Below are 9287 nucleotides of genomic sequence, written 5' to 3'. Positions count from 1 at the left end.
AATTTTTAAAATGCAATAAGAGTCCTTGAGTAAACATTTACACGTGAATTGTCGCCGGCCCCTTCTATCAGTTTCTTTCCTTTTTTTTTTTTTCTTTCTTTTTTTTTTTCTTTTTTTTTTTCTTTTTTTTTTTTTTTTTTTTTTTTTTGCCTTTTCCTTTTGAATTAAAGATGTCTGTAACTCTGAGATTAAAAAGAAAACCAACAATTGTGGCTTTTAATGTTTATTCTCCTCATAGAATGTGATTGTTAAAGAACATGCACCGAAAGTTGCTTTCAAGAGTACGAAGATTCTTTGAAACTTAATAAATTGCAGTTTTTTCTTGGCTGTTGAAATAATGTGTATTTTTCTTTTATGCAGGGGATACTAAAAGTATATTTGTTGTTAAATCTGTAAAGGTATTTCATGAAGAAGTTTAACTCTTTCACTTTGAACGAGGATGACGTGTAAGCCAGGAAAACCCCTCCTGTGGTCGCTCCCTCTGCTTTTTGGTGACACACTCATGAGCTTGTTCCATGAACGCTTTGCACATCACATCCAAAAGCACTGCAGAACCAGCAGTAACCATTTTTTATGTTAAAATTCTGTTTTTATCATTTTTCCATGTCTTCAGTAACGTAGGTGACTCGTCAGCCCCGCGAAGGCCGCGAGGCTGGAGATGACTCTCCTGCTCCGTCATTCCAGAGCCTCCCAGTTTCTGGACCTGGATGTCTCTAAATTGCCAGTAAAATTTTTGAGCTGAGCAATGGGGTAGGAACACCAAAATATTTTCATGTTTGGCCTTTCAGGGTTTGACTTGAGGAAGGTGTTTGCAGTGGGTAACCACTCCAAGGTCCCGCTACCCCAACCATGCCAACCTGAGGCACAGAAGATGAAGGGCCGAGGATTCCTGGGGAGATCCCAACCTTGCTCCACCTCCCTCATCTGAACTTGAGTGTATGTTCTGCTCCCACCTCCACCAGACCAGTTCCTGACCCTTGGTGGCACTGGGGCAACTGGTGCTGAATGTGCTGTGCAGCAGGGCTGGCCCTGGGTCTCGGTGGGTGCGAGTTTGTACTGGTGAAACTCATTCCCCCAGTCCATTTGAGAAGGAAAAAACTTACCATGGACAGCTGGATTAATAAGAAAATGGTTCCCAGTCCTGAACAACCACCTGTGCTGTCACTGGGATTGTCCATAAACCATAATTCCATAAGGAAGACCCTTGGGACAGGGGGGTCCCCGGCAACTTCAGAGTTGCAGTTTGCTGGTGGGTATGATAGAGTTTTAAATACCCAAATTCAGCTTTGGGGGTAACTTCTGTTATTGAAACAGATAAAAAACCCTGTCTGCAGCCTGTTCTGCCAATTTTATTGACCTGGCCCCAAAGTTGAACAGCTCTTTTTTACTGTTCTCCTTCCCACCTCCCTATTTTTTAACTCTTCCAGTCGTTTCTAATGTAACTCTTGGAAGAGAGTTTCCTTCTCTTTTCCTTCCTTGGTGTTTTGGTTTGCATTTCGTTGGGCATTTTTTCCTTGGCAAGGAAAGCTTTTGGTTCTGGTGTCTTTAGGTTTTGTTGCCAAGACATCAAAGTCCCTTATGAAGTTGGATGTTTCAGTCTTCCACGGGGTTGGCAGTGATGGCTTTTTGTAAATCAAATGCACTCAATATTTAGCATCCCCCTGGTATATTAAAGGGAATACAGCTTTTGACCAAAATCAAATCTTTTACTGTTGGCATAGCTCTTTATTTTCAGTGTCATTCTCCTGCTTCAGTGCTATTCAGTATTTCTCAAATTGTAAAGAAAGCTCCTGATGATCAGGACTCACCCTGTGGCTCCAGAATCTTTACAGGAGAACATTTTTAACAATTTGTGTTTTTTCTGTATATTGCATTTGCTGTACCCTCCATGGCACCTTCACTGCATGGCTCCCTGTCTTAAGGCCAAGAGAATTTCTGTTTCCTAAGTGATCTGAAACTGTCAAACTTCTTCTTAGTTCCTTGTCTAGTTTGTGGGTGGCACTGGCAGAGCAGATGTTTTCGCTTTTTCTGCTCCAGAAATATATTATTGTTCTTGCTAATTCAATATATGATTGTGTATGTGAAGGAGCTTTTTAATTAAAAAAAAAAATTGTATATGGATATCTGTATATGTTAAGAATTATTGGAGTTGGAAGAGTCTGGAAATGGAATTGGAAAACCCTTTAGGATTTGGGTTGTGGGCAGCTACAGTGTGGAGCAGATCCAAGCAGATCCAAGGTTGCCGTGGTGACGGATCCTCTGACGCTGTCCACGAACTGCTGCTGAGTCCCCGCTGTCCGGTGCCAGCTGTGCCCCTGTCTCACTGTATTGATGCTGAATGTACAATCTCAAGTCCTGCAGAGCCAGTTTCAGGGAAGGGGAGTTCTGGAAAAATGGGATGTGGAGCTCAAAGGAACTCTTGGTGTGAACTGCACGGATGCCTGGCGTCCGCCGCCTTCCGCAGCGCCCCGAGGGAAACGGCGGCTCCCCAGATGTCTGCAGGTGTCTGTGGCTCACTTAGCAGGATCAGAAGGAGATGCCCAGGACGTGTCAGCTCCCTGCAGGTCTCCTGGACTGTCTCACCCAGGTCCTTGTGCCGCTCCCGAGGCGGCGATGTGCCCGTGAAACCTTAACGGCCGCGGGAGCAGCCCGGCTTCTGTCCTCTCACATCCCCCTCCTTCCCGAGGGGTCTCTTCCAGAAGTGTGCTCTTGGAATTCGGGAGAGGCGCCTCCAACACTCATCCACACTGTAGCTTTCCTGAGGGAGGACGGACTAACGTGCCCATGTTCTAGTGGGGTCTAGGTGTCTTCCTCCAGCGGATACACCAATCGCTCAGGTTAACTATTGCTGCAAGTTGCCAGACTCCATCCTCCAGCACCAGTCCAGCCTCTGCAGAGACAGTCCAGCTGACCATCAGATGACCATTTTAACCCCTCATGCTCCCACTGTTTCCTTCTCTCTAATGAAGGTGTTTCATTAGACGTGAATATGACACTTTGTCCTCTGTGTGTGTGTGCCCCTGGTGTTTGGTTTTTACTGTCCCATGCATTGGAAACGAGTTGCTTGTAAATTTTCTCTTGATGAAAACGTGGTCCCAGTGCAAGTCATGATTTCAGGGTTATTAAAACAATGTTATAAAACACAAAAAGCTGGAAGATTGCTTTGCTTTCAGTAAATATGGTTATTGGTAAAGGTGGTTTGCCTTGACCTACCTGTGAGGTGCTCACTCCTGGGGAGAAGTGTGTGGGTGTCCCCATCAGTGCCTCTGTCTGTCCTGAGTTAATATTTATTGTTTTAAATGTTCATTTTGTTCAGGGAATGGTTGTGATAATATTCAAAACTGTGGCAGACTACTCTGTAATTTTTCTGTTGTTCTGTCTCCTGGATCCTTTGCCCACTTCATAATTTTTCTGAATTTCTTAATTTATACCAAAAACACGTATTCAAGCAGGCTGCAGACCTCTCTGATGGTGGTGGAAAGGAGCAGATTCTCTTTCCATTTTTGCAGTAGGTCTCCTTGTTTTGGCTGCAGCATTCAGGAAGTATAAGTATGTTTTACTGTCTGTACCTCACACGAGCAGAAAAAAAACCATCTTTTCATTATTTTATCTGATTTCAAGAGGGACCCACTTTTTCTGCCTTTTCCTGTCACTCGTCTGTCTCCTTCCCATCTCTTCCCTCCCTACAGATGACAGGAAACTTCTGATAAAGGCAGAGGAGATGATTATTCTGCAGGTGAAGAATGGCAGCTTCTGCCTGTGTGAAGTCTGTAAGTTGCCTAATTAAAACTATAATGCCAGTGGGATATTTGAGCATGAGCACAGAATATCTGAAAGACATAGGAGGGGACAGGCATTAGTCCCCACAGCTAAGCAGCCTCTCTTTTCTGGGAGAATCATGAATTCAGAAGGAAAAGCTCCTAGGAAGATTGCAGAGAACTCTGATTACCTTGTGATTCTTTTATAGCTGAACAGTTTCCAAAAAACTACCAGGATGGGGAGACCTGCAGCATCCAAGGTGGGGTGTGGCTGGTGTGAGGAGGGTGGAGAGCCCAGGGACAGGGCTGGAAGTGTACAGGGATCTCTCTGATTCGTAGGGGATTTCTGAAATAGCTAAAAATGGCTCAAATTTAAAAACAAACAAACAAAACCAAAACAAAACCAAACAACAACAACAAAAAAAAAAATCAACAAATGGGTTTCCCCACTGGCTCTGGCTCAGTGATGGATGTGGATTTTTCTGTAGCATCACTATGCAAACTTAGGGAGGTGGTCCTAAAGCTGTGTCCAACTTACTGGGTTGCTCTAATATCCTTTATTTCTTGCTCACCAGCAGTTACTGTGTGTTCTGCTGCTGTCACCCTGAGCTACTTTTTAAGCTTTTGCTGCCTCTTGGTTTGTGAATTGTGGGTCACACAATAACCTGGCAGGGAGCACAGGTGGGAGCAGTTTCAAGATTTCCCCAGTATCTTCCTTTAAAAAACACCTCATCCTGGGACTTTTCTGAAACACAAGACATGAAATCGGGCACTCAGAACCAGCAATTCCAGCCCAGGAAGGGGCCTCAGACACCCTTTGGTGCTGTTTTTAATCACAGACCATTAAAGATTAAAATTGGGATTGATGCATAATAAAGCTTAAAACTTTTTCTGGAGCAGGACACTATTTGTTTGTTATTTAGTGGAGGTTAAGCACGAAACACTAAGCCCTCAAAAGATGAAATTTAAGACAATGTAAGGAATTTTTGCTTCTCTCCCTAAATAGGGGGGCAGAAGGAAGAGGGGAGTATCCAAATATAACAGGACCCAGTACATAGGTGAGGGACTGAGTCATCCTCTAGTACAGACATCTCCCAGTAGAGACAGTGATCTTTATCCCCTTATAGTTCAAACACTGATTTTTTTTTTTCAATCTGTTTTATAGACTCCAGGTGTTCCAGGACATTGGAGCCCACTCTGGGCACTGTCTTTAGATGAGAAAGGGAAATTTCTGAAGCGAGTCTGGAGGGAATTGATTGAAGTCTCCTTTTACCTGGACCTTCAACAAGGCTGGGAGGCCAAATACCATGTTTTCCAGATGGGGTTATTCCTAGTGTTCTTGTCATTTCCCCCTGGCATAACAAGGATTGGTGCATTCTTAAAAGTGCTTTGCTGATTTCACAGCCAGTGGTGGGACCACAGAGGGATCAGTCGTGGGTCCAGCTGCTGTCCTGTGTGGGACCTGAGGGAGCAGAAACACCAAGTCAGAGGATTTATCCAGCCTTTTACCTTTTTTTCTTCTTTTTCTTTTATGTATTTATCACGGCCAAGTCTGGAAGTTCACGGTCTGCAAAACAAGCAAAGGCTGATCAGCACCTTGGCTTCTCCCCACGGGTTACAAGGCTGTAACAAAAGGGACATTGGGGCTCCTACAGCACAGGCAACGCTGGGTTCTGCTGCCCTGTGATTAAGGCCAGAGCCCTAATGGGGATGGTCAGAGCTGTGGTGAAAAGCTGGGAAAACACTGCACAGAGTGGAGATTCCTGCTGTTTTGGAGATGCTGCCAGGCTCGGCCCAGCCCCAGAAGCCAATCTGCCCTCCAAGGCTCAGGGGGGCACCGCCCTTCCATGGCTTGTGGCACAACTTTGTGTAAGGAGAACAAACCCCACTTTTCCTCTCTTTGCATGGACAAGCAGCCCTGTTTTATTAAGGCACTGCCATGTACATTTGTGGTCTTTCCTGAAGGCCACCTGGATACTCAGCCCTGGGAAGACACAGGGCATGAACTCAGGTGTTTACAGAGCAGTTGAGGCTCCTCCCTGGAACCTCCTGATTTGGAAAGGCCTTTGGAACAGGCCAAGCTCAGCTCGCTGCTCTCTGTGCATTGAGCTGTCAACTGAAAGGCAAAGGACTGTAAATCCGCTTTGCAAACGCTCAGAGTCCTGCAGCCTGTGGAGCCCTGAGCTCCTGCAACCTGCTCTGTACAGGGAACGAACTGAGCTTGCTTCAGGGTGGGCTGGTGGTCACAGGGGCTGGTGGTCAGAGGGGTCAGTGGTAAGAGGGTCAGTGGTAAGAGGGTCAATGGTCAGAGGGCCGGTGGTCACAGGGGACAGTGGTCAGAGGGCTGGTGGTCACAGGGTCAGTGGTCACAGGGTCAGTGGTCACAGGGTCGGTGGTCAAAGGGTCAGTGGTCACAGGGTCAGTGGTCAAAGGGTCAGCAGTCACAGGGTCAGCAGTCACAGGGTCAGTGGTCACAGGGTCAGCAGTCACAGGGTCAGTGGTCACAGGATCAGTGGTCAGAGGGTCGGTGGTCAAAGGGTCAGCGGTCACAGGGTCGGTGGTCAGTGGTCACAAGGTCAGTGGTCACAGGGTCGGTGGTCACAGGGTCAGTGGTCACAAGGTCAGTGGTCAGAGGGTCAGTGGTCACAGGGTCAGTGGTCACAGGGTCAGCGGTCACAGGGTCGGTGGTCACAGGGTCGGTGGTCACCAGGTCATTGGTCACAGGGTCAGTGGTCAGAGGGTCGGTGGTCAGTGGTCACAGGGTCAGCGGTCACAGGGTCAGTGGTCACAGGGTCGATGGTCAGTGGTCACAGGGTCAGCGGTCACAGGGTCAGTGGTCACAGGGTCGGTGGTCAGTGGTCACAAGGTCAGTGGTCACAGGGTCAGTGGTCACAAGGTCAGTGGTCACCGGGTCAGTGGTCACAGGGTCAGCGGTCACAGGGTCAGTGGTCACAGGGTCGATGGTCAGTGGTCACAGGGTCAGCGGTCACAGGGTCAGCGGTCACCGCGTCCCCGGGGCTCAGCCCTGCCCGTGCCCGCGGCTGCAATTCCCCGTGTCCCCACACGGTGGTGCCGGGGAGCCGCTCCGAGCCCCCGGCGCGGGGGGTTGGGGGGGATCCTTTAAAAACTTCCCTTCTTGGAAGCGATTCCAGGCAGGGTTTGTGTCCCGGAGGATTTCTGGGTGCTGCTCTGCCATAGGGGCGCAAACCGGCAGCGCGGGGGGTGCTGTGGGGCCGCACTGCGCGGATCCATCGCGAACGGAGAGTGAATTGCAGGTGAGCCAGGCGAGCCGGGAGCCCACGCTCCTGTGGCCGGTGCATGGGCTCAGTCATGGAATCATTAAGGTTGGAAGAAACCTCTAAAATCATTGAATCCAACTGTCAACCCAGCACTGCCGAGCCCACCATTATCCATGTCCCCAGGTGCCACGTCTACACAGCTTTTAAATCCTTCCAGTGATGGCGACTCCACCACTGCCCTGGGCAGCTGTGCCGGGGCTTGGCAACCCTTTGGGAGAAGAAATTTTAGCCAATATCCATCCTAAACCTCCCTGGCACGACTTGGGGCCGTTTCCTTTTGTCCTGTCGCTTGTTACCCGGGAGAGGAGACCAAACCCCACCTGTCTCCAACCTCCTTTCCTGCATTGAAAGGCACTGAAAGCCGGGAGGGCGCTGCCCTGACAGGGGGAACTCGGTGACCTCCCAGGTCTTTTCCAGCCTAAACAGTTCCACGATTCCCTGAATGCCAACCCCCTGGGAGAGCCCTAATGGCCCTCATGTGATGCGGGGGCCGCAGGTTTGCTCTTCCCAGAGCACTTAGCCCGCCTCGTTTCCCCGGTGCTTCGCCAAAAAGGGCCCTAAAGACAAATACCCTTAATTATCCCCTCGACGAGTAAGTGCCGCTTCTTCGGTTTAAAATGTTTTGCTTTCTCGTTGGGTGTCCTTGGCGCGAGTGTCCGTGCCAGGGCCGCGCATCAATCAGGGCTGAGCGAACCGCGGCAGCCAGCGCCAATTAGGCACATCCCGGGCGGCAGCTGCTCCCTCCCCGCGGCCGCGGCTCTCACTGGTGCGGCGGCAGCTCCCTTCTCCCTGATTGTTTGTGTACACAAATTAAGCGGGGGAGCGTCTCGCGGCGGTTTGATGGGATGTGCTACATGATGTGGAACAGAACAGGAGGGATCACACGGAGCTCTCTCTCCCGGGGGGGGGGTGACGCGGGTGAGCGTGGGGACAGGGCTCTTGTCTGCGCTGGAGGCGAGTCTGGAGTGAAATGGGTCCAGCTGGGGGAAGGGGGGAGGCAGAGGGAAGGGAAAGAAGTGAGAATGAGATGATGTTCCAGATCTTTCTGGTGTTTTGAGAATGGAAAAAGCAGCCCTTGGTTCTGCAAGTTCACTGTGATGGGTTTTTTTGTGGAAAAACAGCATCAGAGACCTCGGCACCAGCCAGGGCAGCTCTGGAGAGCCCTGTGTGTCCTGGCACAGCCCTCACTGCTTCGGAGGGGCTGGGATTTCCAGAGCAGCCCAGTGCAGGGAGAGCAACTGGCCCACAGTGACCCCACAGGGACAGGGCCCTGTGTCCTTGTCCCACTCTCATGCCCTGCAGAACATCTCCCTTCCCGGTACCAGGGGAAGCCCCCCTATGGAAAACCAACTCCACCCTAAACCACAGCTGGGAGGGCCCGGTGAGGAAACCCCTTCAGCCCCAGAAATGGGATCAGAAGAGCAACCACTGCTGCTGCCTGGAGACTGAGGGATGCTTTTCCCTGGATCCTGTGCCTCAGATATTGCATCAGCCAACGGAGACAACAGCCCTCAGCCCCCAGCAGCCCTGACTGTCCTGGGCCACCATCATGGGCACTCTCCCCTCCACACTCTGGGTCTCCTGTGTGCTGGAGGCTTTGAGCAGCTGCTCAGGAGAACAGAGGACTTTCATCTGCTGCTCCCCTGACCCACAGGGGCTGTAGGAACCTGGGGATACAGTCAACTCCTCTGGACAACCAAGTGCTTCAGGGCAGAGCCGAGCTGGGGGAAACCTGGACGGGTGTTCAAATGGATCCTGCTCTTCCCCTGAAGCCCCAGCACGAAGCACCAGCCCCAGCTGCCCTCTCCTCCTGTCAGGGGAAGCAGAAGGAAGGGGAAATTTTGCTCATCTCATTAGGTGTGTGCCTGGGTGATGTTTGCAGGGACAGCTGTAGCCAACCTGTGTGTGCAGGCTCCGTCTGTCACATCCCCGGACGGGGCTGCAGCTGCGCCGTGTTCTGTACCTGTGACTGCTGTCTGGGGAGGAAAAGCCATTTCACCTGTTGCCATTTGTTGGAAGAAAATGAGCTGCAGGTGTTTAGCCCTTCACCACCCCACATTGTACAAAGACAGACCTGCCAGACACTCTGGCTCCAGCCCTCAGAGAGGCTTTACCACCCCTGTGCGAAGCAGACACCCCGGGACCACCCTCACCTGCATTTTGCTGCTTCAGCAGAGGCTGAACACAGCTTGCACACACCCCCTCTCAGGCCATGAGACATCAGACCTGC

The 9287-nt window shown here is 50.4% G+C and overlaps 1 long non-coding RNA gene across 1 annotated transcript; it reads left to right on the top strand.

The window, feature by feature from the left end:
• Positions 1-123: 123 nt before the first annotated feature.
• On the top strand, positions 124-5020 carry LOC108506234. The gene is made up of 3 exons (XR_001877725.1): positions 124-2502; positions 3690-3770; positions 4924-5020. It is a non-coding gene; the product is annotated as an uncharacterized LOC108506234 (long non-coding RNA).
• Positions 5021-9287: the final 4267 nt, after the last annotated feature.

This window comes from Lepidothrix coronata, unplaced genomic scaffold (genome assembly GCF_001604755.1).
Source record: "Lepidothrix coronata isolate B3197 unplaced genomic scaffold, Lepidothrix_coronata-1.0 Scaffold210, whole genome shotgun sequence".
NCBI lineage: Eukaryota > Metazoa > Chordata > Aves > Passeriformes > Pipridae > Lepidothrix > Lepidothrix coronata.
The sequence above is the reverse complement of the archived record's forward strand: the minus strand, read 5'-3'. Positions and strand labels throughout refer to the sequence as shown.